The sequence below is a fragment of the Engraulis encrasicolus genome, chromosome 19 (genome assembly GCF_034702125.1).
Source record: "Engraulis encrasicolus isolate BLACKSEA-1 chromosome 19, IST_EnEncr_1.0, whole genome shotgun sequence".
NCBI lineage: Eukaryota > Metazoa > Chordata > Actinopteri > Clupeiformes > Engraulidae > Engraulis > Engraulis encrasicolus.
In genome coordinates this window covers 27,899,392-27,906,891 of record NC_085875.1, presented here as the reverse complement: position 1 = coordinate 27,906,891, position 7,500 = coordinate 27,899,392, and the positions used below count along the sequence as shown (strand labels likewise).

Below are 7,500 nucleotides of genomic sequence, written 5' to 3'. Positions count from 1 at the left end.
TGCGTGTGCGTGTGCATGTGCATGTGCGTGTGCTTGTGTGCGCATGTGTGTGTGTGTGCGTGTGTGTGTGAGTGTGTTGTGTCTGTTTGTCAGAATGTGAGCAGAGTTCTATTCCTTTCATCAGCAATCTAAGTAGTCAGCTTCTGTTTGTGCTGTGAACGGTACTGCACACACACACAGCCTTGGGGCAGCAAAACGTCCACATACAACAACACACACACGCACGCACATACACACACACACACACACATACACGCACACAAGGACATTCACACACGCCCACGGCCACGGCCACGGCCACGTAAATCTCAGGAGGTATCCAGGTCTGCGTAAAGGCGTCGTAGAGGTTCCAAGGCCGGCAATAGATCACATGCCTAATATGGGCAACGCAATCTCACACATCTCTCATGGCACATGTGTATACATTGGTAGGACATTTATCTGCACACACGCGCACACACAGGCACACACACACGCAGACCTACCTCATGGGACCTGGATGTATGCAGTCACCGCGCTAAGCAATTTATCAAGCCATACACACACATGCACTCGCACACACACACATACACACACACGACCCACACACACTCATGGGACCTGGATGTGTGTGCAGTGCTAACACACGCATGCACGCACGCACGCACGCACGCACGCACGCACGCACGCACCTGACCCAGTGCCCTTCATGTGTGGGTGGTGTGATGTAGCACCTCTGCAGGTACTGTGCTGTGGGTGATGTGTGATGTCCTTGATTACAGAAGAGAAATGACACCCTAGGCTCTGTTCATGGTGTGTGTGTGTGTGTGTGTGTGTGTGTGTGTGTGTGTGTGTGTGTGTGTGTGTGTGTGTGTGTGTGTGTGTGTGTGTGTGTGTGTGTGTGTGTGTGTGTGTGTGTGTGTGTGTGTGTGACCTACCTATTTATTTCCACTTACTCCATACTTACAGTATGCACATGCGCATGCATAATATTACCTTTATACAAAGAAGTGTGTGCATATGTGCAGGGCTGGGCCCAGGACCAAGTGATCTGAAAGGGCACCCCTCTCTATACATACAATGAGGACCCAATTGTGAGGCCCCTCTCTCCCTGGGCCCGGGACAACTGACACCTTTGTCCCCGCCTTGTCGGCTCCCCTGCAGATCTGTGTGTCTCTTGGCGTGGGGGTCATATCATGTGTGTGTGTGCATTGCATAAGGATGTGTGTGTGTGTGTGTGTGTGTGTGTGTGTGTGTGTGTGTGTGTGTGTGTGTGTGTTGAGTAGGGATGATGTCAGGTCTGTGTGCTCCATAAAGATAAGTGTGTGTGTGTTAGTGTGTGTGTGTGTTAGTGTGTGTGTGTGTGTGTGTGTGTGTGTGTGTGTGTGTGTGTGTGTGTGTGTGTTGAGTAGGGATGATGTGAGGTATGTGTGCTTAAAGATAAGTGTGTGTGTGTGTGTGTGTGTGTGTGTGTGTGTGTGTGTGTGTGTGTGTGTGTGTGTGTGTGTGTGTGTGTGTGTGTGTGTGTGTGTGTGTGTTATGTCATCGGCTAAGAGCTGAGAGCCTCCGTGATGGGACTCATCAATAAACCAGGAGCAGCCTGCCCAGGGCTCTTGTCTGTGCTGTACTGTAGACCTGACGGCAGTACGCCTCCCTCCAGGGCTGGACTGGCTATCTGGCATAGCGGGCATTTCCCAGTGGGCCCTGCACCCTCTTGGGCCCCTATTTTCAGAAATGTAAAAAATTTACATTTATATTTCTGAAAATAGGGCCCACGAGGGTGCGGGGGCCCACCGAAGAGTCAGTTCTGCTCCACTAATTTTGAGTGGCCCCTTCAAGCCAAAAAGTACCCGGGCCCTATTTCTCCCCCCAGTCCAGCCTTGCCTCCCTTCAAAGCACACGGCACTCACCCACCGCCTTGCTCTGCTCTGCTCTGAACTGAACTAAAGTGAACACCGTGTGCCTTGCAGATGAGTCATGCAGTACTGTACTGTACACGATGCCTGCTGCTGCTGCTACAACACTGTGACCTTGGCAGGGGCGGATGTAGCCATTTTTGAGGCCCTAGGTGAAGTAGCAACATGGGCCCTTCAAAAGTCATTATATACTTGTAGACTATTTAGGTGTTTTGTCTCATATATACAGTTTGCATCTTCGATTACTCTGCATGAGTGAAAGCCTATTTTTTGTGTTGTACCGCAAGTGGTGTGACAGTTGGGGCCCTATAGTAAGCAGGACAGATTTGGTTGGGGCCCCTAGGCAATTGCCTAGGTTTGCCTAATGGAAAGTATGCCTGTGAACCTTGGGTACCTTTCCCTCCCAAAGTGCTTGTATTAAGCTGGACAGTTGATTTTGGGAAACTGACACAGGCAGGTGCTTGCCTTCTGATGTTCCAGGGGTCCGTATCTCGAAAGCATCTTTTGCTAACGACGGTAGCAACGTCCTTCGTAAGAGCGACTCAACTCTCTCTCGACAGCGACGCTCACCACTAAATCCAAGGGAATGGTAAGACGGTCTTAAGACGGTTAGCAACGATAAGAATCGAGAAACGGACCCCTGGATAGGCAAGAACTAACATGATCTCTCCATGAAATGAACACGGACCATTGTGTCACAAAATCCGAGGCAGTTTCACAGATTTTGCCAACATTCTGTGATGGCGTCACAGAAGTGCATTCTCTTATTCTGACAGCTCTTACAATATATTACATTTGGCAGATGCTTCTATCCAAAGCCACTTCAAATATGCTACCTTACTACATCTTGTCTTGTCCTGAACTGTAATATTAGCGACTGCTTAATGGTGCTCCATTTTGGTTAGTCCAGTATCTCTGAAACATTTTATTTTCAACAATTACATCATAGTGTCATAAATTCATAGCTCGCCATTTTCTTTGGCAGCCACGTAAATGACCCAAGCAAGATGGGCCTGTGGAACTGAAACACTTTAACATTTGACATTTTTAAACGTTGCGATTTTGGCTCTGTTGTGAGTGAGGGACAGAGACATGTCCTCTTGATGTAGAAAGCCTATATACCTTGTATATTTAGAGTAGTAATGTTGCCTATCTACTAGCACGGCTGCTCGTGAAAAGTAGAGATGGACACTTTGTTATGACCCGTGCCACCCTGGGGGAGTGTCCACAACGGCTGAAGTCGATTTGTTCCACAACGGTTCAAGTCCATTTGGTGTGCTCTGCAAAAAGACTGCCACCAACTAGGACTGAAAGGAAGACAGACAGACAACTGCCTAGTTGTACAGAAGTTGGAAAGACTGGTTGGGTCTTTCTGGTGTGAAACAGCCATTAAACAAAATACCCCAGAGACATGTGTGCAGAGAAACTTGTGTTTTTTATTTATTTATTAATAGAAAGGCATCTCATTTTGGTCTCCTCTGCCCGGTCCCCAAATCCTCTCGCTCCCACAATCTGGGATCGAGAGGAAATCCACACAGAAAAAAAATATACAGTATACCCACACACCCAATACTTTTACACCCCCTCCCCCACCAACATACTCCACCCCTCATACTCCCACACCCCACCCACCCCTCCCCACCCCCTTCTCTGCCAGTGGCCAGGCACAATGTACACCATGAGCAACATGGCAACAAAACAAATCAAAACAAAACTTAACAAAATGGAGAACACATACAGTACAGAGAGAGAGCGAGAGAGCGAGAAAAATTGGAAACTTAACATCTAAGCACACATATTGACTTGCGGAAACGCTCTCCCTTCTACATCCATTTGCAGAGCAAGAGCATGTCGTTGGGAAGAAAAAAAAGTTGTGGGGTGTGGCGGTGGTTACGAGACATGGCAAGGAGGAATGGAACCGCGCTGGAAGGAATGGCAGAACTTTAGAATTCAGAGATGTATGGAGATGGATTGAGGTGGTCATGATGATGATTGGGGGGGTGGTGGTGTGTGTGTGTGGGGGGGGGGATGTTTGTGTGACGTTATCAGTCTTCATGTCATATAGTGCAACAATGTTTTAAGAGGGTAACAATAAAACGGTCTTCTGATGAAGTGTGTGTGTGTGTGTGTGTGTGTGTGTGTGTGTGTGTGTGTGTTTTCTGCACTTACGTAAATACCTTCACCTTTGATAACACTAGACTTTCTTTTCCTCTCTGCATAATAACATTACGATGCAGAGTTGGCTCTCCATTGCAGCTTCTAGCACGCCACATCTTCTATTTCTGCACATACCATACGGTACACACCTCCATCTTTCATAACACTATACTTTTTCTCTCCGCCTAATAACATTATGTTACCGAGGCGCTCAACTTATAACCTGATAACCTTATATTACACTACAATAATACTTTCCAGACAGTGTAATGGCATCATGTTGCAAAGCCTCTCATCCGCAGTGTGCATCCGTCCGCCAGCATGCCTACTGTGACTGCATGGTGCATATCTAAAAGGTAGCTGGCATCAGTAGTGGCAACTTGCGCCCTGTGGTGTTCTTGGACAGCAGTGGCACCCGAAGTGATGATGGGGGGAGGGGGGTGAGGGTGAGGTGATGGGGCAGTGCAGTGTGGTGGGGTTTGGGGTGCTGTGGAACGGAGGGGGAGACGTGTGGCTTTGTTCTAATAACAACCTACCGGTATTCTACCTGCCTGCCTGCAGAGTCAGACAGTGCAGTGAGTCACTATGAGAGAGAGAGAGAGAGAGAGAGAGAGAGAGAGAGAGAGAGAAAGAGAGAGACAGAGAGAAAGAACAGAAAAGAAAAGAAAGGAAAAAGAGAGAGGGTGGGAAGAACAGGAGGTAGCAGGATGATGCGGGACACTGCAGATCAAGCTATTTGGCTTTGGCCTCGTCCAACTTGGCTGTGTACTGCTGTGAATGTTACGTAAGAACAACACTATGGTGCATACTCGTCATATTGGACCACGTAGCAGGCCAACATACTGTTTATTGTGCTGCATTGAACTAGCACTAGCACAACATAAAAAGATCATGCCCCCAAAAAGTGACCATCAGACGTTCATACTACTACTACTACTACAATAAAACAATCTGATACCTGCAAAGGGTGCTCTTAGTTTGGTTTTGTTGAGGCGTCACAGGGACTCCCCGATGATATTTCTCACTGCTTCTGTTTTCAAAAGAGCAAAATGCTAGGTTTTCTACATCTACATTCATCATTTGCGTGTGTCGAGTGAAGGTGGGAATGATCTGGAATGTCTTTCAGGCCGTAATACTTTTGGGACCCATTTCTCGAAAGCCTCATTGCTAAGTATTACTACTACTGTATGTGGGCAACCTTCCGCTTGTGTGGCAACTTTGCCAAGAGGAACTTGCATTGCAACCAGCGAAACAACTTTCAAGAAATGCACCGGTGATCTGAATACTGCTGCATCGGTCTAATAATCTGAAGCCATGTGGAAACAGGAACACTATTATAGACCGCTGTGTTTCCTGATGGGTTAAGAGATGGATGCTACAGGCATGTAAGGGAAAAATAACTAGAACTCGTCTAATTGAGGTCTGTGAGTGAAATAAGAGTGAATAAGAGATAAGAAAAAAAACAAACAAATAAAAAACAAAAAGCATCAACAGATACAACAAGCATCAACAAAACACAAAAGAGGACAGCATTCAAGATTTGGAATACAAAATATATAACATGCCACATGTATGCAAATTACAAATCACATGGCAAACTTTACTTTTATTTCTCTCTTTTTTTAGGACAATAAAAATATCAGGACACACTTTAAAACTTTTAAAACTCTTCTCACATGTATTTTTTTCTTTTCTTTGTCACACACACACACACACACACACTCCTGGCCTGGTTGGGTCAGCAAGCAGAAAAGCACAGACCTGGAGAAGCGATGCAGCGAAGCAAACCGGACAAAAACCCCATGCAGGACACACGTTGACTCCCATTCAAGTTGCTCACACACCACACAGCACATCCCTCCACTCACAAAGAAGAAATCCAGAACTACTCCCACCCCAGCCCTCTCGTCTCATCAGAAATCACAACCCCATCTCTCCAGCACCACTCTCGTCTCATCAGAAATCACAACCCCACCTCACTCCACACTCTATGTACAGCAGGGGAGGGGAACCTTTGTCTCCAGGGCCGTTTACAGCCCTTGAGGCCGTCTTATCCGGCCCCCTATATCATTTTAATGTCATGCAGCTTCACATGAAATATGAAGTTTTGTACAGAAATCTTAGAAATTACATTTGCAATTCAATTAAGTTCTCTTTTCAGAGGACGTAGTGAAGATGGGGTCTGTTGTTCAGGTGGCCACCTTCAATATTTGCCTAAAGTGCAGGGGGAAATCCTGCTTTGTGTTCATAGTATGGCCCTTGGAGGCCCTTGAAGCGGCCCCTCGAAAGAAAACAGTTCCTCTCCCCTGCTCTACAGTACAGTAGCTGGACATGGAGTGCCAGAGGAGAAGAACTCCAACCCCACCCCAGTAGCCTAATCATACGGTAAGCCCTCCATACGGTAAGCCCTCCATCCCCACCCTCTCCAACCACACCTCATCTTGCCCCTGGATGGAGCTCCACTGTACCATGTAATCATTTTCTCTGAAAGTAGACGCTCAGAGAGCTCTCAGATCGGTTCTACTGACACCTAGAACCCAATAAAATGAACTAGCGGATGGAACCTAGGTTCTCTAGGTGGTAGAGAGAGTAAGGGGTAATTATGGGATAGAATGGCTGTGGGGAGTGGCCTTTAAGTGCCAAAAGGGATAGGACATAACCATTTAATGAATTTATTCATTCATTTTATTTGCTTCAATTTATTTTAATCCAGTGTATGATCAAGTGGAGGCTCTGTGGGTCAAAGTGGTCAAGCTGCCACTGGAGTGATTCAGAGAAAAGCATCAGGGCAAATAGATTACAAATTAATCACTTTAACCTATTAAAATAATTCGGCCCCATCCACAATAACAACATTCTTTCCCAGAGAGGGTGGAGAGGGCCGAGAGGAGGTTGATGAATTCTCTACCAATCTCTGCATGCACAGTCGAAAAAAAAAATCAGGAAGAAAAAAAAGAAGAATATCACAGTCAGGTCACGTCTCCCCACCAATCACGAGTCACAGCACATTCTGTCATCACTATAAGCGACTGCTTCCAACAGTGTACAAACAACAACCACTCTTCCCCAACCAGCACCCCCACCGCCCTGCACCACCCACTGCCTCCACTCTGCCCTGTGAGCGTGAACCCAGCACCCACCCTCCCCTGTTCCCCACCCGACCCCAATGATTCCCTTTCCTTGGCTTTTCTCTGAAGGCTAGCTCCATCCTGCCCCGACCAAGCCTCTCTCCCCACTAGGCTACTGATAACAGACCACAGGGTTCTTATTCGTAAGAATAAGAGATGACTCACTCATCTCCCTCTAAGAACCGGGGACATGTACATGTCCTAATGTTTAGTGGTGGTGGTGGGGAGTGGGGGAGGGGGGAGTGGAGTGGGGGAGGGGGGAGTGGAGTGGAGGGAGGCTAGCTTCAGCTGCTAATGGTTTGAGTGAAGGTCGTCATCCT

At 47.1% G+C, this 7,500-nt stretch overlaps 1 protein-coding gene across 3 annotated transcripts in view; it reads right to left on the bottom strand.

Annotated features, from left to right (window-relative positions):
* Positions 1-7,422: 7,422 nt before the first annotated feature.
* Positions 7,423-7,500, bottom strand: part of rps6ka1 (ribosomal protein S6 kinase a, polypeptide 1) — a 125,117-nt gene continuing 125,039 nt past the window's right edge. For all 3 annotated transcript variants that reach the window (XM_063184017.1, XM_063184018.1, XM_063184016.1), the window contains one exon: positions 7,423-7,500. This exon is cut by the window's right edge and continues 298 nt beyond it. The gene's annotated coding sequence lies outside the window, so the exon portion shown is untranslated.